Here is a 25,118-nt window from a genome sequence, read left to right as displayed (position 1 = left end):
TTCTTTTTCTTTTTCCATCACAGAAGATGGAGAAGTTCTATACTTTCTGCAAAAACAAGAGCAGGATCATGAACAGGTCGTATAAAAAATCAGAGTAAAGCTAAAGAAGAACAAAGCAATCATAACGCCAAAATACAATTTAAAAAAACATCCCAGAAGAATATAAAGGTCAAATAAAGAACAGTTTTGAGGCTTTAAACTTAGTTGACAGAGAACCAGAAGAACTATGGAGTGAACTCAGAGACATTATCAGAGAAGAATGCAAAAAGACAATACCTTCTAGTTAAAAAGAGAGAAAGACCTCAAATGGATGGCTAAAGAAATTCTTAAAGTGGTTAAAGAGAAAAGGAAAGCAAAAGGAGATAGAAACACAGTTAGAACCCTAAATGCAACTATACAGCGACCGGTACGTCGGAACAAAGAGAACTATTGCAATAGTTATTGTACAGAAATAGAAGAGGACAACAAAAAGGGTAGAACAAGAGCCCTATCCCAAAAGATTTAGAAAAATGAAAGGGAAATTTAAAGCAAGAGTAAGGATGTTGAATAAACCACAGGGAAACACACTGACTGACCAAGATGAAATAAAAGAAAGATGGAAGCAATACACTGAAGAACTCTATAAAAGAGATGCCAGGATGGCAGATTCATTCACGGAGGAACCATATGATGAAGAACAAGAAATTTTAGAATGCGAGATGAAAGCTGCTCTTAAAATATTTGGAAGAAACAAATCACCAGGAACAGATGGCATACCAAGAGTTGCTACAAGCTACTGAGACTGAATCTGTCCAAATTTTGAGTAAAATCTGTCAAGAAATATGGAACACTAAACAATGGCCCACAGACTGGAAGCGTTCCATATACATCCCAATTCCAAAGAAAGGGGATCCCAGGGAATGCAGTAATTATCGAACGATTGCCTTAATATCCCATGCAAGTAAAGTAATGCTCAAGATTCTACAACAAAGGCTCTTGCCATATATGGAGCGAGAAATACCAGACATTCAAGCTGGATGTAGAAAGGGAAGAGGTACCAGAGATCATATCGCAAACATACTTTGGATAATGGAATGGAGCAAGGAATTTCAGAAGAAAATCACCCTGTGATTTATAGATTACAGCAAAGCCCTTGACTGTGTAGATCACGAAAAACTATGGAATGCTTTAAAAGAAATGGGGGTGCCACAGCATCTGATTGTCCTGATGTGCAACCTATACTCTGCACAAGAGGCTACTGTAAGGACAGAATATGGAGAAACCGATTGGTTCCCAATCGGAAAGGGTGTGAGACAGGGGTGTATTTTATCACCCTGTTTATTTAATCTGTACGCAGAACATATCATATGGAAAGCAGGATTGGACCAAGGTGAAGCAGGTGTGAAAATTGGAGGGAGAGATATCAATAATTTCAGATATGCAGAAATTCTTAAGGTGGTTAAAGACAGAAGGAAAGCAAAAGGAACCCTAAATGCAACTATACAGCGACTGGTACGTCGGAACAAAGAACTATTGCATTAGTTATTGTACAGAAATAGAAGAGGACAACATAAAGGGTAGAACAAGTGCCCTATCCCAAAAGATTAGAGAAATTAAAGGGAAATTTAAACCGAGAGTTGGGATGCTGAATAATCGGAAAACAGAGATAAATTAAAGATGGAAGCAATAAACTGAAGAACACTATAAATGCAATGCAAGGATGACAGATTTATTGACGGAGGGACCGTATGATGAAGAACCATACATTTTAGAATGCGAAGTGAAAGCTGCTCTTAAAATACTTGGAAGAAACAAATCACCAGGAACAGAGGGCATACCAGTAGAGTTGCTACAAGCTACTGAGACAGAATCTGTCCACATTTTGACAAAAATCTGTCAACAAATATGGAAAAGAAAACAATGGCCCATAGACTGGAAGCATTCAATATATATCCCAATTCCAAACAAAGGGGATCCCAGGGAATGCAGTAATTATCAAACTATTGCCTTAATATCCCATACAAGTGAAGTATAATAGGGTCCCGCTGTACAGCGCTTTGCTAATACAGCGGTCTCAATTAGACGCAATTAGACTAAAGCCCCACTCATACGGTGCTTGTTCTGCTTTTACGGCAGTTTTCGGGCATCGCATGCCATTCTATTCAATGGGTTCCGCTTTACAGTGAGGGTCCAGAACGTAACGCGCCATATGAGTGGGGCCCTACTGTAATGCTCAAGATTCTACAACAAAGGCATTTACCATAAATGGAGTGAGAAATGCCAGATGTCCAAGCTGGATTTAGAAAGGGAAGAGACACCAGAGATCATATTGCAAACATACCTTGGATAATGGAACGGACCAAGAAATTTCAGAAGAAAATCACCCTGTGCTTTATAGATTACAGCAAAGCCTTTGACTGTGTAGATCATGAAAAACTATGGAATGTATGGGGGTGTCACAGCATCTGATTGTCCTGATATGCAACCTATACTCTGGAAAAGAGGCTACTGTAAGGACAGAATATGGAGAAACCAATTGGTTCCCCATCGGAAAGGGTGTGAGGCGGGTGTATTTTATCACCCTATTAGTTTAATTTATATGCAGAACGTATCATAAGAAAACTGGGATTGGACCAAGATGAAGGAGGTGTGAAAATTGGAGGGAGAAATATCAATAATTTAAGATATGCAGACAATACCTACTAGCAGAAACCAGTAAAGATCTGAAACGAATGCTGATGAAAGTTAGAGGAAAGAACAAAAGTAGGACTACAGCTGAACATCAAAGACTAAAGTAATGACAACAGAAGATTTATGTAACTTTAAAATTGACAACGAGGACATTGAACTTGTCAACAATTATCAATACCTTGGCACAGTCCTTAACCAAAATGGAGACAATAGCCAGAAATCAGAACACGGCTATTATTTATTCAGCTTATATCCCGCCCGACTAGCAAACAGCTCTCTGGGCGGTAAACATAGAAACATATACAATAATAAAATTACAGGATCAATATAACAAATATAAAAAGTACACCTTCTAAAATAAAAATTACAACATTTACTTAAATAACTTAGATTAAAATGCCTCAGAGAAGAGAAAGGTTTTAACCTGGCGCCGAAAAGATAATAGTGTCGGCGCCAAGCGTACCTCCTCGGGGAGACTATTCCACAATTCGGGGGCCACCACTGAGAAGGCTCTAGATCTTGTTACTACCCTCCGGGCCTCCCTATGGGTCGGGACCTGGAGGAGGGCCTTCGTAGTAGACCGTAGTGTACGAGCCGGTTCGTATCGGGAGAGGCGTTTCTGCAGGTATCGTGGTCCCGCGCCGTATAAGGCTTTATAGGTTAGTACCAACACTTTGAATCTGGCCTGGTAGCATATTGGAAGCCAGTGCAGGCGAGCCAGAACAGGTGTTATATGCTCAGACCGCTTAGTTCTTGTTAGCAGTCTGGCCGCCGTATTTTGCACTAGCTGTAGCTTCCGAACCGTCTTCAGAGGTAGCCCTATGTAGAGCGCGTTGCAGTAGTCCAAACGTGAGGTTACCAGAGCATGAGCCACTGATGTAAGGTCCTCCTTACTCAGATAGGGACGTAGCTGGGCTACCAACCAAAGTTGGTAGAACACATTCCGTGCCATCGAGGCTACATGGGCCTCAAGTTATAGGGAAGAGTCTAAAACGACTTCCAAACTACGAACCTGCTCCTTTAGGGGGAGTGTAACCCCGTCCAGGACAGGGTATGTATCCACCATCTGACCAGAGAAACCATCCACCAGCAGCATCTCAGTCTTATCAGGATTGAGTCTCAGTTTGTTAGTTCTCATCCAGTCCATTGTCGCTTCCAGACAACGGTTCAGCACATCGACCGCCTCACCTGAGGAAGATGAGAAGGAGAAATAGAGCTGCGTGTCATCAGCATACTGATGACAACGCACTCCAAAACTCCGGATGACCGCACCCAATGGCTTCATATAGGTGTTAAAAAGCATGGGAGACAAGACCGAACCCTGCGGGACCCCATATTGGAGAACACACGGGGTCGAGCAATGTTCCCCAAGTATTATCTTCTGGAGATGGCCCGCCAAGTAGGAGCGGAACCACTGCCAAGCAGTCCCTCCAACACCCAACTCCGCAAGCCTCTCCAGAAGGATACCATGGTCGATGGTATCAAAAGCCGCTGAGAGATCAAGGAGAATCAACAGAGTTACACTCCCTCTGTCTCTCTCCCGCTAGGCCTGGGGAGGGCAGCTATGAGAGAACTAGAAAAGGTCCTGAAATGCAAAGATGTATCACTGAACACTAAAGTCAGGATCATTCAGACCATGGTATTCCCAATCTCTATGTATGGATGTGAAAGTCAGTCAGTGAAAAAGCAGGTAAGAGAAAAATCAACTCATACGAAATGTGGTGTTGGAGGAGAGCTTTGCGGATACCATGGACTGCGAAAAAGACAAATAATTGGGTATTAGAACAAATTAAACCAGAACTATCACTAGAAGCTAAAATGATGAAACTGATGTTAGCATACTTTGGACACATAATGAGAAGACATGATTAACTGGAAAAGATAGTAATGGTGGAAAACCAGAAGGGAGAAGAAAAAGAGGAAGACCAAACAAGAGATGGATTGATTCCATAAAGGAAGCCACAGACCTGAACCTACAAGATGTGAACAGGGTGGTTCATGACAGATGCTATTGGTGGTCACTGATTCATAGGGCATATAACAAGAAGGCATATAACAAGAAATCACAAACTGCACAGCAAAATTGTTGTTGTTATGTGCCTTCAAGTCGATTACGACTTATGGCGACCCTATGAATCAGTGACCTCCAAGAGCATCTGTCATGAATCACCCTATTCAGATCTTGCAAGTTCAGGTCTGTGGCTTCCTTTATGGAATCAATCCATCTCTTGTTTGGCCTTCCTCTTTTTCTACTCCTTTCTGTTTTTCCCAGCATTATTGTCTTTTTTAGTGAATCAGGTCATTCCCCTCAAATTGTGCTATTATGTTCAACGTTCAGCCCCAACCCAGGAATTATATTTCTGAGTGGGGCATTAATACCTCCTATATGCAATATAGAGTGCATATGCATCTTAACTCATGTACATGCAGCCCCACTCTGCAGCTGCTGGGTTGTATCTCTCAGTGTTGATAGTATACTGTCGAGTAACTGCGTTCCGTAGATATTCGACCCAAATATCATATTGGGTTTTATGGAAGAGCAACAGGGTGGGGGGACGGCACGACAGAAGGTCAAAGGAGACAAGAAACCTGAGCGCAAGGGAAGCATCAAATTTCAACCTGACCAGTTACTCAAGGAAAAGCAATCTATAACGGTGTTGAGGAGGCCATGGGCAGCAATTCTATGGGATGAGAATGTGGATATATTTGTGTAACATTCCTAATTTTCATCTGAGAAGAGTGAGCCGCATTGGGTTGGATCCAGAGGATTCCAGACTTACGCCACATTTAAAGTAACCCTAGCGAAACAAATACACCACTAATTCCAATAGGTCTTCTCTAAGTATGGATAAACCTGGATCCAACCCATTCCTTTTATTTGTAGGTCGGCTGTGGGGTCAGAGGCCCGCCGTCCTTGAAAAAAGTGCTTCACAGCGCAATCCCAAACATATATAGCCTTAGCGATAGACGGTTTCTGAGGAAACACGGGGCGGTTTATTTCAAACCCCCTTTTCTGGGAACATGGCGGAATCCTCCGCTGTTTTGTGTCTCTCCCTTTCCTCCAAACCTGCGACGAACGGAGAAGGCAAACACAGCCCTCAGCCGCCTCCCACCCACAAGCGACGGGGGACTCACCGCAGCCGCCGTTAAAGATAAATAAATGCAATCGAACCTGGCTAAATAACTCTTTGTGGCGCGCGCTAATACTTCTCGTTTCTCAGCTGGCTTTTCCACCCTTTTCACTCCAGGTTCGCCAACGCGAGGGAGCGCGCGGGTACGCGCGACGATGCCAGAACCCCACAGCCGTTGGTGCTTGATGTTTTTTGTTTTCCCCGCCTCACGAAGTAACCTTTGCTTGTTCGAAATTCTCCGCTGCGTTTCCCGATTGGCTGTCTGTGCCACCAGAGGCTGCACTACGTCACCACGCTTTCGGATAGCGGGCGCGCGCTCTCCTTCTTCCCGTCTTGGTTTCCTGACCTAAAGGTTGAATCCTGGCACTTCTTCCTTCCTCTCCTCCTTTGTACTCGGCTGTCTTTTGTTTCCTCTGACATTCCGTCTTCACCTCGGGGGGGGGGGGGACGCTCACACCCTAATTTGTATCTTTAATTGTACTCGACGACACTGGTAATAATGGTTGTGGGTTGTAGTCAGAGCCCTCTTCCTAGGGTATTAAGTATCGCGAGATTTGTAGGTTCTGGGGTAGTTCTTTTCGGCAGTAACTTCTATGTCTTGTATTAGTGGTTGTCGAATGACGAGTGCAAATTAGAAAAGGGCCCTTCAGCTCCGCCGTAGCAAAGATAATCACACACAGAGCAGATATTTTTTAAAATTGCATTAGCAAGACAGAATTCTCTTATACCCCTTCCCATTTCCAACATTTGGTTTTGAGACATCAGTTGATAAGAGCAAACTCCAAAGTTATCTCAGAGTACCTTGGGCAACAGACTTCTTTTAAATCTTACTCTGTTTGGGGCTACTGGTTGCCATTCTCCTGACGGGCAAAGGGGCGGGGGACTTTCACTGTTACACATGAAACTGGTGCAAGAACAATCTATATAGTTTTCTCACCATTTGTGAATGTGTAAGAGATGGTGACCCTGATTCAAGTCTAGTTGTACTTAATGAATACAGTACACAGCTCTTATTTCTCCATAACATCTGAATCAGGAGTGGCTGTACAGGCTCTGGACCAGTGTATAAGCTCCAGTGTGGGCTGGATAAAGGCCAATAAGCTGAGTTTATTGCTATTGGAGGTTGCTGATTCATAGGGTCGCCATAAGTCATAATCGACTTGAAGGCATATAACAACAAACCCTGGCAAGACAGAGGCCCTATGCGTGAGCGGTTCCCATGTCTGGGAGATAAATCACTTACTTGTTCTGGATGGGGTTGCCCTCCCAGTCTAAACAAACAAGTACTTGGTCTGAGGGTGCTCCTGGATCCCTTTGTTGGTGGCTAGAAGTGCCTTTTGCCAGGTTGAGTTAGTGAGACAGCTGTAGCCGTTCCTTGACTGAAATAGCTTGGCCACTGTGATCTTGGCACTGGTAACCTCAAGACAGGTAACACTCTCTGTGGGACTTCTCTTGGGCAGCTAGATCGTTGATTGCTTGTTGATATATAACACCTCTTCTAAGGGAACTGCACTAGCTATCAACATAACTGCACTAGCTATCAACGTGCTACAGAGTATAGTTCAAAATTTTGCTTTTAGCATTTAAAGCCCTAACAACTTTCGGGCTATCTTTAGGATAAAGAATTCAGAGGACTGAATTACAAATGGTACATTGTAATTTCGGCCAATGGTAAGGTAATTGTGTCCTTGATAGGGCAATTTCTTTCGTTGGTGTAAACTGGGAGCTTCCACAGCACAGGGGTTGAAATGCAAGCAACATGTTTCAGTTTTTTAGGTTTCTTACAAACATTTCCCAACATAAAACCAATGTCACCTTACAATAATTTATTTTGAGTTTCAGTGTTTCAAAATAAAATATACAGAACGAAATTACAATGTACCATTTGTAATTCAGTAATATGAGAGCATTGGTCAGGGGTCTGATTACTTCTGCAAGGCACTATATCTAGGGTCTGTCTGGCCCAATATATCCCTGCATGGCAACTGTGCTCCTCAGATAGGGCACTGCAGAGTATACCATATGCCCTGGAGATGTGTTTAGCCTGTACTATAAACTGGTATTTTAGTGTTGCAGCTCCTACTCTCTTGATCAGTTACCAGCCAAAATCAGACAAGCACCTAGTGTGGTGATGTGTAAGCAGTTACATCTTTGTTTAGGAAAGTTTTCCTTGGGCTGTAAGCCAGTCATTTATGGAATATAAATTTCATAACTGATTAAATTGTTTTGTTGTTTTTGGAGTTTGTATGGATGGTTTTAGAGTTTGGTAAATTGATTTTATTGGTTTTTATTATTATTTATTGTTTATATTTATTAGCTGCTTTTTTCAAAAATGAGCTCAAGTGACTTCCAAACATTAATTTTTTTTATAACTTATGTTTGTGTATTTTATTGTATTTTTATCATGTCCACCACTTCAGTGGCTTTATGCTGTGAAGCGATCTATGCATTTGTATAATAATACTGCTAACTTGTTCAAGGTTTAATTTTGGGTGGTTCCAAAGCATTTTAGGTGTTGAACATTCATTCTGATTTGTTTGCAGGATGGTTAAATGAGGTTGCATCAAAGTAAGTGTTATTCCACACTTTCAGTATGTTTTCCCATCTCTTGCCTTATCGCCAAAAGTCCAGTCTTTTGGGGAAAATGGATTGTTGCACAAGACTCCCCAATCACACAACCTGAATTTGCCAGTATGTGATTGAATCCCACCCGAAAATGGCAGCAACATGGAAGCACTCCTGTTCATTAATACAGTTGGCAGTTGCCAGGCAGTGGTTTCCACTGATGTCCTCTGGTGCAACTGAATGGGGCTGAGCAACTAGATATCACTTAGGGCACAATCCAGCTGACCTTTCCACCAGGCTGGGGGGAAGTGGATGCTGGAGGGAGGTGGATGCCACAGACTGCTGGCCTCTGCCGGCAGTAGCTGAGCCACGGCGCCACCAGGAACAACCAGCCTGGTGGACGGAGGGCCAACGGAAGCCCGGAAAACAGGCCAGTCTGGGGGCATGGTGGGGTAGAGCCGTGGGGGGACTTACACAAGATCCTCCTCATGTTGAGAGCCCTCTCCCAGGTCCCAATCTGCCCGGAAACTGCCGGCCAAAAGGCTAGCACAGTAAAAAAAAATGTAATGGCCATCTACAGGGAGTGCTTACTTACTTTAGGAGGCCAGTTTGTGGGTGCTGGCTTCTTCATTCCCACTTGTGCATGCAGGTCCCATAGAGCTGGCACACAGCTGGGGTGATGGCTCCCGAGTGGGAAGTGGATGCTGCAAAGCTTTCCGAGAGCTCTTCCTCTGCCACCACCTCCCCCTTCTTCTACCAGCTTCTCACCATTTGGATTGCTCTGTTAGTTCATAATGGAAGCTAGTCTTATCTACAACAACACAAATATTTTCATAATACTAAAACCAATACAAAATGTAGAAAATTAAATGTGAAAATACTGTCTTTCTCCTTAGTGCACACAACTCTTTCTTTATAATCTAGCTAATGTGGAAATCTAATGAGTAAAAAGGTCTTTGTGACTGCAATGCTATACACACTTATCTGGGAATAAGCCCTAGTTAACGCAATGAGACTTAATTCTGAGTAGGCAAGTGTAAGATTGCACTCGAAGTCAGTAAAATGTGTGTATTCTTTCTCACTTTAATTTAGCTAATTTCCCAGCTGAATATATATCTTGGATTTCATTCAACTGTCATCTGCCAAATAGCTAGACTCCTGAGCATTTCCATTATGCAGCATCAAAAAAATTGCAGCTAGAAGCTAAAGTGTTACTTATGTAAGGAACTAAAGAGATCAGAAAGGAGTTCCAAGAAGATCTGCTGCAGTGACAGCACACAAAGAGCCCAGTTCCAGGAGTCTTTGGGTAAGCATGAAGTATTGTAAGTACTAATGAGCACAAATACTGGTGTGCCAGTAATGTGAGGTGACAAACCTTACTGCCATTGCTATGACAAATCACTATTGTCAGTTGTGGCAAGCAACACTTTTACATGGCAAAGAAGTGGGGTAGAGCTGGGATGGCTGGGCAAGGACTTGGTATCACTTACAAACTTCCAAAGAGCTTTTTTGGCTATAGCAAGTCAGTGCACTGTTCTGGACAAGATGAAAAAAATTCTGGGAACTTTGAAGTCAAGGGGGGAAAAAAAGTTTTTACCTTTTTTTTTTAAGAAATGGGAATTTTAGGGAAATTGAAATATATGCTACACACTTCCTTATCAAACTTACATTGTAATTTAGTTAGCATATACAATTGTAGTATTTGGCATATTGAAATTTACTGAGCAATCCTACACATGTTTTTTTGAAACTAAGGCCTACTCTGTGTCTTTTGGAATAAGTGCATAGAGGACTGCAGCCTCAAAAATATACATGCCTTAGTTTTGCAGTGTGCCTATATCACAATCATTTGAAGTAACAAATGAAAGTGTTGACCGTGAAAGAAGGGTAGATCAAAACAACACCAGATACAGGATCCTGGCTAGATTAAAGGTAATCAGAAGAAGGCAAGTAGCAATTCATAAGCAATGAAGACCACATACTTTCCTCTCTTGGAGATGGTGGTGCCTAACTTAATAGGATTTTTTTTTTAAATCAGAGAAATCCCCCTAATAACGTGATAATTTCTTGCTCATTAGAAATGTTTCTCAACATGACAATAGGGGACACACATGTGGTTGCAATTATTTTTCAAAATGTTGGAGAGGCCTCTGGAGTCCTAATTCACATCTTACAGCAAAAACAGCAAAGCAAGAGAGCCCATGTGGTATAGTGGTTACAGTGTTGGAGTGGGACCTGGGAGATCAAGATTCAAATTGCCATTGAGCCATAAAGCTCACTTGGGTGATCTGCCAATCACCATCCTAGCATAACCTACCTTACAAAGTTTGAGCTCCTTGGAGGAAAGGTAGGGATACAAATGTAATAAAAATACATTGACTTTCCCCGCTGTGTAACATTTGACCCATCCCTGAGTCGGCCTAAAAATCATGCTTATGGTTCCAAGGTGATGAGGATAAAAAGATACAGGGTGGTATCCACGTAATTCATGCTCTGAGTAGACCAGCTGAAATCAAGGGACTTAAGTCTATTGATTTCAGCTGGTGTATTCTGAGTACGACTACTGATGAATATCATCTTTATTATGAAATATTGGTACTGTTTTATCATGTTAACTTCAAATTTTCTATCATTATGCCTTAGTTCCCTGTCCTACAGATTCAAGAATGTGTAAAAGCAAAATGATAAATGATTAGAGATGTAGAGCAGACTCTTAGAGTTAAGATTTGTTCTGAAAGCGTAAGAATTTAAGTGTGCAGCATTAACATTGCCCCCAAAACATAGTTCAATCTCTGATGGGTGAGGACATATTAACTATTTCACACCTTTACAAAGGATGCATGCTCATTATTCTAGAAATGGATGAGGAAAATGTATCTAAGAAGACCTTCATCTTTCAACAAGCCTTTTAGGTAGAGACCTTATCCCAATCTGTGTCTGTGCTGGACTTACTTTTTTAGATGGTTTTAAAGCTTTTTTAGATATTTAAAACCTGCTTTGTTTTAATATGTTTTTAAAGATGTTTTGTTTAGATATGTTTTAAAGTCCTTTGTTTTTAAAATGTTTTAGTGTTTTTGTTTGCTGCCCTGGGCTCTTTCTAGGAGGAAGGGCAGGATATAAATTTAATTAATAAATAATAAAATCTAAAAAGAGTGAACAGTGCAGTTTTAATTCAGAAACAAATGCTTGGGAAATAGAACATATCCAAGGTCAAAACATATTGGGATCACATAGTTTGATGTGTTCCTGGGAATGCTAGTGGGACAGGTAAGGCCTGAGGCCATGTAGATGATTATATAGTGAATGTTAATATGAATTTTGAGTTGTATCTATATATTGTGGATGTAGGACATTGAACAGAGACCTGGATTTAACAGTAGCAGGCTTAGGTTCAAAGTCCATCTCTGTTATGGACTGAAAGCAGTGTTGGGCTTTGTCAGGATTTCTCAACCTTTGACTTCCCTCCGTATAAAAAAGGAGAATAATGATGGTTTCCACATCAGTATTGCAAATGTGAACAGAATAAAGATGGCAAAGCAGTTAGGAAGTGCAATGGGAATTATATATAGCAATAATATGAGAACAATTCTTGTTCTTAAAAAATTCTATGCCACTATGACCTGAGTCTACAGGGCAGCATGCATTGAAATTGCTGCCTGCAATCTTTTTTCCCTCTCGGACTGCTGAAACCCAAGGCTGAAGTGTAAAAAATGATCAGCTTGAGGATTTGCAGTTGAGATATATTTTAAAAGACACACAATAAGCAGCAGACAAAGGCAATGAATGAGGGAAAGTCTGGTCTATTCAAATTCACAGCCTTGGTTTAGGGAGAAAAGGGTAACAGCCATGCTGAAGTTCCATTGCTGCAGTTAGCATCAAAATGCCTGGGTCACAGTTGACTGCTTTTGAAAGGTTTGATCTCAGTGAGCATGGTACAAAGTCAGATGAAATTGACAGAAGCAGTCATTTTGTCATTCTCCACAGGTGTTTGGTTCAAGTACCTTTTTAATAGCTTGGGTTTTACAACAGAAAAATTATAGCTAGAAGGTAAGAGACTTTCTGAGGGCAGGGGAAGGGACAAAAGAAAAACATTCGCAAACGTCTTGAAGCCTGACTAATCCAGCCATGTGGATCAATGTGAAGGCCTTGGTGGCTTCCCCCCCCCTTCCTTCACTGACATCCCTGCCCAAAATGTGATGTAGGTAGGCCTGGAAATACAAACTTTACAAACAGTTGCAATGTTCTTTAAAGTCATTACATGGAAAGAAAAGGGGTGCAACACAGGAAGGGATGAGTCTAGAGATGGGCATACTGTTTTGTTGCTGCCTTTCCCCCCAGCCCCCTTAACACTTTTTTCTTTCGCTGCTGCTTTAGCAGAGGCAGCAGCTTCAAAGCCTTCCACCTCCCTCCCTCCTTCCCTTGCTCTAAGAAAGGCGCCACAGGAAGCTACATTATACTAAGTCAGACCATTGGTCTATCCAGCTCAGTATAATCCACACTCACTGGCAGTGGTTTCACATAGGAGCCTTTTCCAGCCTTACCTGGAATTGGCAGGGAGTAAACCTGGGACCTTCTGCATGCAAAACAGATACTCTACTCTGGAGCCTCAATGTGTGGGTCGGAGGGCCCAGCCAGGCAGCAGAACTGCCAGCCGTGGCCATCAGGTGTGAGGCTGCCAAAGGGCAGGGCCCGGGATGGTCATCCCAATTCTCCTCCCTCTTCTCCATTAGGTACAGCCCTAATGGAAAGTGAGGTGTAGTGCTAGCCTTTGGAATTGGAAGCAAAGAAGTCAACATTGCCCCAGGGCGGGATTATCCATTAGTCTTAGTAGGCTGAAGCCTAGGGGCCCAGAGCTCTTGGGGGCCCCTGCATAAGCTAAAAAAAATTATACTTACCCATTTCTCGGCTTTTTTTGCAGTTTGCCATCAATCAAGATGGCGGCCAAGGTTTCCCTAAGGGGCTGAAGCCTCTGCCACCATCTTGGTTGATGGCACGCATGCGTGCTACACGTGTGCATTGCTGCCATCAACCAAGATGGCGGCAGAAGCTTCAGCCCCTTAGGGAAACCTTGGCCGCCATCTTGATTGATGACAAACTTGTGCATGCAGCCACAAAAAAAGCAGAAAGGTAGGTGAAGCGGGGGGGATGGGATGGAACGGGATGGCGGGTGGCTCAGAAGCTCCTGTCCTGCGATCCCTCCTGCGGCTGTTTCCATGGATCGCGGAAGGGGAGAGGAGGAGCCCAGGGCACGCTGGTGCCCAAGGGCCCCATCATGCCTGGAGCCAGACCTGAGAAAAATATTGCCTAAGAGGAGAAGGGGGGCCCAAACACCAATCAGCCTAGGGGCCCTCCTCAGCTTAATCCGGCCCTGCATTGCCCCTCTTGCTTTCTATTATAGATAACACTTCTTATGATACACAAAGATGATGAATGGAGGCATGGTGCCCCCTCTGGAATCTATCACCCAAAGCAACTGCAGCATATTATGCGCTAGGTCAGACCTTGTGGTTTATAAGATGTACTGAAAATGTTACTTGTATCATAGATGTAGGGCAGTCATATATACTTTAAAGGGCAAGTTATTTGTGATTTTTCTACCATAACTACTAATTCACCTGAATTAGTCTTTGGATTAGCATATGAAACTGCTGGGAACAGTCCTTGGTAGGAAGGTGATGACTTAAAAAAACCCAATACCTTCATGGCATAAATGGGTTTTTTAAAAAAACTGAATCCAACTGCCAATATCGCTCTTTCTTTGTTTGAATGACTGAAGAAAAATTGAGTGTAGTTATAAGTTCTAGGCAGCTTGGCAATTGGCAAAGATATATTAAAAGTAATAACTGAACTCTGGTAGATGTCAAGTTCTTTTATGACAAGATTTTTGAGTGACAGACAAGCTGGACACTGGCAGATATTTCCTTGTGTATTTTCTTCTTTTTTATCACCTTGCAGCAGAGCTCTGGGAACATTTTCTTAGGACAGAGTACGTTTTACTATATTCATTGTGGCAGCTTGGCAGCTCAGTCCTATGCACAAATATTTGGAAATAAGCCCTACAGAATCCAGTGGGATGTACTTCTGAGTAGGGATGAGAGAAAAAATTGATTGAGGTTGCATTTAAAGCCTAGTTTATCAAATGTGAACTTTCTGGAACAATATGAGATCGAAAACACAGCCATCCTTCAAAATTCCCACTTATCCAAATGTTGCAGTGCAGTTCTCCAACTAAACAATGCTTACAAAAACGCATCTATTAGAGGAAAATGTGTATAAAAAATGTATATATCAGTGAACATAACATAGAAAAATGCATTAGGAGAAATTGCTTGCAAAAATGTGTACATTAGTCAAAACTGAAAACAAAATGTGTTTATTAGGAGAAATTCACACTCAAATGCTAAATAATTTTCATGAGGATTTTTTTAAAAATCACAGATTGCTGCAGAAACCGGGAGAACCTGGAGAATTTAAGGTTGTAAAAATTAGACACTGAGAGAGAAAGAACTGACAGATCCTTCTATCCCTACTTCTGAGTAAACATGCATAGGATTGTGCTGTAAGTCTGATAAAGTTCTGATAATTCTGTTATCTTAGTTTCCAAATGTAATCAGTTTGAGCCACTGCCCTTCATTTTCTTAGCAATGCCACTTGCTTTTCTTATCACATATACCTCAAAAGGTTTTCCACACAAGTCATGATTTGCATTATAAAATATAAGTATGGAATGGAATGATGCAATCCTTTCTCTGCGGTGCTTATTGTTATTTGGCTATATATTTTTTATTAACTTGTACTAAGATCATCAGAAGAAGCTGTTCACCATGTTCCATCTTTAGGAGAAGTGCATTACATATTGTTGCATTCCACCCCAATCTCCGAGCGGTGAGATTTCCAGGGGTCCCTGCGCTCGCACAGGGTTTAGTTTCCTTGGGAAGAAGGTCAGCGGAGACTGTGGTGTCTTTATAAAATATGGTTTGTTTATTTACACACATTCCAACCTGAGCTTAGGATGGAGGGATTCAAGGCACCAGCAGTCCAATATCCAGCTTTTCCATGAGGGTTACAGGAGGCACCCTAAAGCCGTGGTGCAGAGAGCCAGTCTCTCGGCCTGCCTCCAGTTCCTAGCCTTTCTCAGACTCACTAAAAACACAAGCGTCTCCTCGGCCCCAGGAGGGGGGGATGCTCTCCTGAAGCGTTTCAATGACAAAAGGATCTCCCTGGCCCATTCACCAGCTGATGGGCACCTGATAGACCCATTAATCCACCTGGCCACTTTATTAGATTAACAAAAGAAACTCATCTGACCAGCAGAGTGGGTTTCTCACCTCCAGGTGCAAGGATTCCAAATCAGAGGCTGGAAAAGGGACTCATAGAAATCTTCTGTCTTGACCCCAAACCCATAACACTACCCCCTTCCCTGACATAGGTCTGTCCCAGACCTGCAAACAACCAACAGAATAACAGCTTTTCCTACAAAGAAATAACAGATACAGGTTAGTAAGAGATTGAAATATACATAATCAAAAGCATAGTCATATTACAGTCTCATTTCCACACAAGTACAAAAACAGTCCATCCCTTTCAGCACGTTTTCAATTAATTACTCTCTCTTAGGCTTCCTCTTCTTTCTTGGAGCTCCCAGTCATAGTTCTGCATCCATACCGCTTACCCAGTCCTCATACTTGGCAGTGGCCAAGATAGTGAGTTCCCAACATGTTTAAGCCATATAGGCATACCCCGCTTAACGTTGCTTCACTTAACGTTGCCTCGCTATAACGTACATGCTCCATACGTCCCCATACCCCGTTTAATGTTCGTGCGCTTTGCAATAACGTACATTTTATTGGCATGACGCTGCTGCCATCTAGTGGTGATTGCGTGCAGTACAAGTGAAGACAATTGCTTCACTTAAAGCAGATTTTCACTTAAAGTATACTCTCCGGTCCCATTGCGAACGTTAAAGTGGGATATGCCTGTATTACAGCCTCTGTACTGGAGCTCCTTTGTCCTGCCTTGTGCCACTGCAGCACAGCAGCCCTCAACCACATGAACATTTTCCTCTTGGTCCCCCAAACAGTTGTACACTCACCCACAATCTAACAAACACAGAATAGTAAATCTTAAACATTAAAACCTTATTGCAAAAACCTATCAGCATAATTAAAAACACATTAAACAGTTTACACCCCCACAAACCTGCAAACAGCACAAATCAATATCAAAAAAATACTGAAATTACAGCAAATCAGTACACAGTCCCACAAGCTCAACCCCCACCCCCACACCATGTGGTTGCCCACATGGCCCTTTGTCTTGGGGCTTCATGGAGTTCCCAGTCCAAGCTGATCCCTGCTGCTGCCTGCAGGATCTTGGGACTGTAGCCATTTTCTTCCCACTCTTTGCTCTGGGAAAAGTCTTTAAGTCAGTCCACTTCATCTCCTGCCCCAAACCCCAAATCAAAGTCCTGTCACAAGTCTTTATCTGGGGCATATTCTTCAGGATTAGCTGGCCTATCACACCCAGGTTGACAGAAAGAAATCTCTGTTCTCCCTCACCATCTCCAGTGTGAATCATGGGCCCAAACAGAGGCAGGTAACCCTCCCAGTTTCTCTTGCCCTCCAAACTCACAGGGTGCTGGGTGCCTCTCACTGCTGGAATTTGCTCAGGGACTGCACCCCATCATAGGAGCTGCATCTCACCCTATATAACCATTATGGGGCACCCAAGGGGCAAAGTCACTTGAGGATTTTATCTCACCCATCTCTCCTGGCGTTGGGAGCTCCTCTTGGGCTTGCACTCCCACCTCAAGCTTCTCCTCCTGCACTTTTTCTTGCACAGCCATTTCTCCAGGCACTGGCAGCTCCTCTCACACACACGCCTCCAACTTTTCCTCCTGCACTTTCTGTTCCATAGCTGGCACACTCGGGGTGAAGAAATCTATCAACAGCTGCTCTTCTCCAGCCTCTAGTTCACCTTCGTCCAAGTCTTCTCTTCCTCCTGCATTACTTCTTTACAGAGCTTGGAAGTAACTTGTTACAAGTAATGAGTTACTTGTAATTTATTACTTTTTAAAGTAATGAGTGGGTAACTTCATTACATTTTGCTAGTAATAGAACGACTAGTAATTTCATTACTTTTCAGCAGCAACGGTAATGTTTCCAGCGTTACTTTGGGGCGTTACTGGGGGGGGGGAGCAGGGGAAGTCTGTTGAACCACTCTGTCTTCTGTGTTCCTCACAGAAAGAGAGACAGGAGAGAAAAAGAAAAACCTGCAGTAAAGGGGTTAAAAACTACTGGAGCGGTTGCCAGGCTTACCAAGGTCGACAGCTGGTTGACAAGGGCAACCATCTAGATAAAAAGCAGAGCACTCAGTCAGTGGGTGTGGGGGGTTTAGTATGGTGAAAGACTTGTGTATGACTTTCTTAATGTCAGTAAAGACTCTGAAAGAATCTGTTGCCTTGTCTGGCTCATTCGCGGTTGACCCTGTATCAGAATCTTCAAGTAAACCACGCACACACACTCGCAACGGGTTATGGGCCCAGGATCCGGTTTACTTTGAGGTGCTGGTGCTGGTGCTGGTGCTAACCCGAAACAGCGGAGCTGCGAAGCTGGGTGAGTCGATACATCGGAAGGCACAGCGGTAAGCGAAAGCAGAGACAGAATCGCGATAAATCTGTCAGCCGGGATGCCGATGGAAAGATTGACTGAAGTGAATTATAGCAGTTGGAAATTGAGGATGAAAGCAGTTCTAGTCAGAGAAGATTTATATGAAGTAGTTGAAACCGCCCCACCGGCTGCTCCGTCAGCGGCTTGGACGAAAAGAGATGAAAAGGCGAAAGCATTCATTACGTTGGGACTGTCTGATAATCAGCTGTTGCATGTGAGGGATTAGCCAACTGCACATCAGATGTGGGAAACTCTGAAAGCAGCTCACATTCAACAAACAGCGGGGAGCAGGCTATGTTTAGCCAGACAGTTGTATAAACTTCGTTTCACAGACAATGGAAACATGACAGAGCATCTTGCTGAGTTTCGACGTCTATTCGCTGAATTACAGGACCGGGGTGTGGAACACAGTAACCTGCAGAAATCCTATATTGTGTTGTCATCACTCAGTGAGAAATGGGATAATTTAGTGACAGCCATGGAAGGATTACCAGATGGCAGTTTAAATTTGGATTTCATCGAACAGAAACTGCAGCAGGAATGGAGCAGGAGACAAGAATACAAAAAGACTGAGACCAAAGAAGCCATCACAATGAAACAATTTAACTCCAGAGAAAGACATGGACTTAAAACATGCTATTTATGTGGATCTTGAGGACACATACAGAGAAACTGTGTAAACAAATGGAAAATTAGAGACAATGGATGGAAAAACCCGAGTGTGAACTTTATTATGAAAGAGAAGAATGAAACAAATGACTGTAAATGGCTTATTGACAGTGGAGCGTCAAATTGCCTAATTACCGAAGCAAGCCTGTTTCACACATCAAAGGCTGTGAAAGAGTTTATTTGTTTAGCTGATGGATCGCAACGCGTCATCGCTAGGGGAACTTTAAGGCTAAGTAAACTTAAAACTATTCTAACTGATGTTCTGTTAGTCCCTAATTTACAATGTAACGTGCTTTCATTTAAGAAATTAACAGAAATTGGTTTTAATGTGGTATTTGAAAGAGGTAAACGTATTATAAAAAGAGGCAATGAAATATATATGACAGGAAGATTGCAGAATTCTGTGTTTGTGATACAAAACAATCACAACGAACCAGAATGTGCTTGGTTGAGCTTAAATAAACAAGTGCATGAAAATTGCATTCATGAATGGCATAGAAAACTGGGTCATGCCAACTTTGAAAAGATTAAAAACACTCCAATACACAGCAAGGACTTAAAACTAAAAGGCTGTGAGTATGCATATGATTGTGATGCTTGCTATAAGATGAAAACAACGGTAGCACCTGTTAATAAAAGAGCTGAATGCACAACCACTGAGCCATATCAGCTAATTCATATTGACTTATCTGGACCCCTGCAATGTTCAAAGGGAGGAGCGAGATTTTTCATGGTGATAGTGGATGATTTTACAAGGTTTACTCACGTATACTTGCTAAAAAGGAAAAGTGAGGCAGAAGACAAATTACGTTTATTTGTAAAGAAAATAGAGACTCAACATGGGGTCACTATACGGAAAATCCGCTCAGATCAGGGGGGGGAGAGTTCAGTAGTCATGCGCTGCATGAATTTCTTGAAAAGAAGGGAATAGTCCAGAATTTTACTGCCCCATTTACTCCATCTGCTAATGGAGTGGCAGAGAGGAGAAACAGGTCTCTGCAAGAATGTATGAGAGCCATGCTTGCAGATGCAGAGTTAAATAATACATTTTGGGGTGAATGTATTCTTTATGCAGTGTACATACAGAATAGATTACTGCATAGGATGATAGGAATGTCTCCTTATGAAAAACTAACAGGGAGAAAGCCAACAGTAAAACACATTGAACGCTTTGGAGCCAAATGTTGGGTTCATATTCCCAAGACTAAAAGACGTGGCAAAATAGCTCCAAGAGCCAAGGAAGGACGTGTATTGGGTTTTCAAAATGCCTATTATAGGATCTGGAATCCTGAGTTGCAACAAGTAATACTCAGTCGTAGTATCAAAATTGCGGATCCAACATGGAAACAAAGTCAAACAATTGATCTAGGTGAAGCACACAAACCTCAATTGATAAAAGAGGAGCAAAGACATCCAGGGCGTAGCGAAGGGGAGATATTGCAAATGCCTTTGAAAGACGCTGTAAAAGAACAAGGTTATGAAAAACGTAACATTAAGAGACTTAGCATTGAAGACACAGAAACACCAGGGACAAGTACAGAAATAAGTGTAGACAGAGATGTTGACACAGAAACCATGCGCGGCAGTCTAAGACGCTCTGAAAGAGCTAATAAAGGACAACCTCCTCAAAGGTACACAGTGGGTATAATTCAACATGTTAACAGTGAAATAGAACAGGCAAATCAAACAGAATGGGAGAAAGAAGGGCCTATAGAGTCAGAAACATTGGATTTACTGTGGAAATACTGTGAGGATGAAAATATCTAAATCTGGTGAACATGCTTGGTGTATGTAACATAATTCATTTTGATGTCAAATAAAGATAACAAATGATTTGTAAGTGAAAGAAAAACAAAAACATTGTATCAAACTGGCAACTGAAGTAATAATGTAATGTATGTCAAAATACTCTGTATATGAAAAGCAAATGTAAACAATGATGTAAAAAGGTTTCTAATTTCTGTGAGAAACAGGTGGGGGCTGTTGAACCACTCTGTCTTCTGTGTTCCTCACAGAAAGAGAGACAGGAGAGAAAAAGAAAAACCTGCAGTAAAGGGGTTAAAAACTACTGGAGCGGTTGCCAGGCTTACCAAGGTCGACAGCTGGTTGACAAGGGCAACCATCTAGATAAAAAGCAGAGCACTCAGTCAGTGGGTGTGGGGGGTTTAGTATGGTGAAAGACTTGTGTATGACTTTCTTAATGTCAGTAAAGACTCTGAAAAAATCTGTTGCCTTGTCTGGCTCATTTGCGGTTGACCCTGTATCAGAATCTTCAAGTAAACCACGCACACGCACACGCACACACTCACAATAAAGTCTTCTGCTCCTCTGATTGGAGGACGAAATACATGTGCCTCAAACTGGGCTTCTGCGCAGCATCGCTCTTCCCTCATGGTCTGTGTTAGGAGGCATGAGGGAGGAAGTGGAGAGCCAGACAGTCGTGGAGCGGGCAGAGAGAAAAAATGGACAGTAGAGGGAGAAAGCCGGAGGGCAAGGATGAAGGAGGAGAAGGCAGCAGCAGAGTGGATGTAAAGAGCTGTGGAGGTGAGTGACTATGATGTGTGTGTTACCCTTTCTGGCATGTGTGTGTTACTCCCACCTGCCAGTCTGCCCGCCCGCTCACTTACTCCCTCACTCGCTCTACCGCCCGCCCCCCCACTCTGCCTTGTCCTGCAGTTAGGGGAATCTCATGCTCGGGGAGGGGGGGAGAAGAGAGGGTGAGGGAGGACAGAGGTGGTGCCCTTCTGTGGTCATTTGTGCGGTATGTGCCCCATCCTGGCTGTGGTCATCAAGGGGGGAGGGAGAGGGTGTATGTGGAGAAGGATCACTCTCGCCTCCATTACTGTTCTCCTGGGGTGAGACAGTGGACAGGCAGCCTGCCTTGGCCTGGCCTAGTCTGACTGGCTGAAGCACAAACAAGCACGTGGAGACGAGATGGGTCTGGGCAGCCTCTGCCTCCCTTTCTGCCTGTCTCCATATAAGCTTCAGGTGTGTTGGGGAAGAGGCGATGCAAAGCAGTCAGACTGAAATGTAAGTCTCCCATGATTTTGGGGGTTGGGAGGGCTGGGAGAAGGAAAGAGAAGAAATAAGACCCATTGTGTGGTGGAGGGCCCTACCTGAGGCAGACGCTGTGTTTGGACAGGGCTTGGAGGGTGTAGGTTGTGGCAGGAAGGTTTATAGTCTCTTCACACTCTGTTGTTTGTCTAAGAGGCAAGACCGACTAAATCAGTTTTGAAAGGACTTGATGCTTCTTGATAAAAGGCTTCTCCCGTCCCGTGGAGTCTAGTAGGGCTGTGCTCGCCAGGCTGCTTGCCTGCCCTTTATATCCCCATCCTACACAAGTTTCCTCTGAAACAGTTGGGCTTGCTGGGATTTACTCCTAGATAAGCATGTAGAGGATGCCTGGCCCCCATCCCCGCTCTCTCGCCCCCCCCGCTTGCTCACTTGCCTTGCTGTCTCCCCCCACCTCACACACGAGCAAGCATCATGTTATATTTGATACTGGTGTACTGATCCTTGACTTGGTGAAGAATGGATTTGTTGAGATCTGATGTGATATATTATCATGCTGCTTATTATTTTGGTAGGTCCTTAAGAACTCTAACTGAATATGTGTGTGGCATCCTAGAAATACTAACAAGTCTACAGAATATGGGCATTAAAAGTACAATATTACACCTACAATCCTGTGTTCTACAATCCTAAGTTCTACATTTGTAACTGATATCGACTTAAATCGGACTTTTATATGAGAATAAGATTGGGCTTGATTCAGAACACTGCAAGGGCCACTAAAACAGCTCCTCTTGGCTTGCAGGAAGGACCAGCATGGTGAGGCTGAAAAGTCTCTGAGCCATAGGGATGGCACTTGTTTGCTGTGGCTTCTGCATGGCACCCTGCAGTTCTGCTCTGTGCAGCCGCATTGTGGATCCGGCTTTAAATCTACTAGTAAATACATTTAAATACCTCCAAAGTGTGCAGCAGTCAAGTACACTTTTGGATAACATTTGACTTTCTGCTTGTATTACAGTTATCTAAAAGTCATGTTTTAAATTCAGTTCTCATCTATTAAGTACAATCTACCTAATGCTGCTGTTTATTCTCTGATTATTTCAATGAGGTTTGTGCAAGAAGCACAGCCTTATCAACATGAGTTAATACTGTGTATTAGCACTGCTGGGTAGATTGCACCCTTCATTGGTAATTTATCCATCCTGTTATATCTTTGCAGCTTTCATTCAAATCTGTTTGTGCTGGCAGCACAAGAATATGATTTGTACACAGAAAAGGCATCCACAGCATTTGTTCACACTCTCCACTTTCACTTTGCTTAAAAATATTTTTAATTTTTTTTATTAATACTGACAGCATGTTTAAACTATGCAGGCTTATGCATACAAGTAGATTTGGAATTTAACTGTACAGTAAGCTTTGACTGTAAATATTGTTGATCCTTAACAGAAAAATAATGGGTCCCCCCCCCCATCAAAGTCTTGAATTGAGCAAACATATTCCAGTGTCCTGACAGGAGATATATATTTTTTAAAGTAGTATAATCACGTAATATAATCTTAGAACTGATTTGCAGTTCTACTTTGATGAATTTTAATGTTATTTTTTATTATGTATTGAAATTTATTTCTCACATGGGACACCACAAGTTGTCTTCCCCTCCCTTTTTTCTCTCTCAATACAGTAGAATTGAGAATATTAGGGAGGATGGTAAAATTATTTCAAGATGTATATCAATCTTGTATTTAAATGCTCACTTGGTCACCTTTAGTGAACAGGAATTCCAGATAGGTGAGTGGAATTTCTTCCAGGCAAGTGAGTGGGCTGGAAAGGAGGGGCGGTGCTTTCCCAGCCCATAAGAGAGAGATTCTAGTTCCTGAGGCTTGTGCTTGTAATGACAGAGCAAGCAATAAAGAGGTACTGCAGCAACCCACCTGGAATGGAGTGCCTGACTTGGTTTTCCAAGCTTGGCATGGAATGCTTCTCATACAGAATTAATTTGAAATGCTGCATATTTATTATCATAATCATCATCTTCAAATCCTACCTCAATTCATTGTACAAGGCTCTCCCTCCCGCCTTCATTTTATTCTTACAACAACCCTGTGAGCTAGTAGGTTAGACAGGTCCAGGCAGGGTTACTCAGTGAGCAAAAATTATTCAAATAGGATCTGTTTTAATTGTGCTATCACCCTGCTTACTTCCACTCTGACTGGGGGGATCTTGCAGGATGGGGAAGAGATGGGGTTACACTTCACATGGCATCACAGCTGAAGTTCATCCATATAGGAGCATTATCTATTATTTATTACAGACAAGCCTGATGCAGTTGTTGCTGCTGAGAGCAACAGTCAGTTGGTGCAGCCACTTGAGTCACAGCTTGTTGATCCTGAGGAGGCAAAACTAGAAAGTGAAGTTCAGAAAGGAGGCCCTGTGCATGAGGAGGAGGGGGGCATGAAGCAGTGCCAGTTGCCAACAGCCACATCTGCAGAACAGCAAGTACCACGGTTTGGGTTTGAGAAAGCTTGTACGAGGCAATTACTGCCTTCCAAGGATCAAAACTCTGAGATCAGCTGTTTCCTCCACATCTAAAGTAAAGAAACATTTCGAGGTGAGCCTTTGTCATGCTACTCCTCAAAGAGTGTCCATTGTCTATTTATGTTTAAATTGTGAAGTGCCTCTTCCATTTTTTCTGGGATTCATGCTTTGTTCTTCTTCCTCAGAGGGCACACCCTGAGAAGGTGAGAGCAATTGAAGAAGCAATAAAGGCAAGGAGACGTGGCCATCCTGAACCAATGTATGATGCCCCTCCTTCCAAAATGCTGAAGCAGCAGCAGACAACCCTTGAGACGGGGGCGGGATGCGCTCCTGAAGAGTTTCAATGACAAAAGGATCTCCCTGGCCCATTCACCAGTTGATGGGCACCTGATAGACCCATTAACCCGCCTGGCCACTCTATTAGATTAACAAAAGAAACTCATCTGACCAGCAGAGTGGGTTTCTCATCCCCAGGCGCAAGGATTCCAAATCAGAGGCTGGAAGGGGACTCACAGAAATCATCTATCTCGACCCCAGACCCATAACAATATGTACAAAAGAGACAGCCTTCTCTGTAGTGGCTCCCCAATTGGGGAATGCCCCCTGCAGGGAGGTATGCCAGGCACTGACACTGCATTATTTTCAGCACCAGGCTAAACTCTTATTATTTGCCTATTTAAATTGTGATAATTTTGGCTGGATGAATAATTTTATCCCTCTTGATCTTATTTTAGTGTTGGTTTGTGTTGTAGTGTTTCTGTAGTTTTAAATTTTAAATGTGAAACACCAGTTTAAAACCACCTTGAAATTCATTTTTGTAAATGTTGCTTTATACATTAAAATATAATAAATTAATACAAACATG

At 42.7% G+C, this 25,118-nt stretch overlaps 1 protein-coding gene and 1 long non-coding RNA gene across 3 annotated transcripts in view; one reads left to right on the top strand and one right to left on the bottom strand.

Moving 5' to 3' along the window:
- SGO1 (shugoshin 1) overlaps positions 1-6,325 on the bottom strand; it is a 19,957-nt gene extending 13,632 nt beyond the window's left edge. Inside the window, exon 1 of the mRNA XM_061587201.1 lies at positions 5,843-6,325. The gene's annotated coding sequence lies outside the window, so the exon portion shown is untranslated. The remainder of the gene's footprint in view (positions 1-5,842) is intronic.
- Positions 6,067-25,118, top strand: LOC133365384 (uncharacterized). Of its 2 annotated transcripts, XR_009758192.1 has the most exons (4): positions 6,071-6,153; positions 9,459-9,672; positions 24,030-24,326; positions 24,439-25,118. It is a non-coding gene; the product is annotated as an uncharacterized LOC133365384 (long non-coding RNA). The 2 variants fall into 2 exon arrangements; XR_009758191.1 differs by lacking the exon at positions 9,459-9,672 and having other exon boundaries at positions 6,067-6,153.

The sequence above is a fragment of the Rhineura floridana genome, chromosome 10 (genome assembly GCF_030035675.1).
Source record: "Rhineura floridana isolate rRhiFlo1 chromosome 10, rRhiFlo1.hap2, whole genome shotgun sequence".
Lineage (NCBI taxonomy): Eukaryota > Metazoa > Chordata > Lepidosauria > Squamata > Rhineuridae > Rhineura > Rhineura floridana.
Note: the sequence above shows the minus strand (reverse complement) of the source record. Positions and strands in the feature narration are given on the sequence as shown.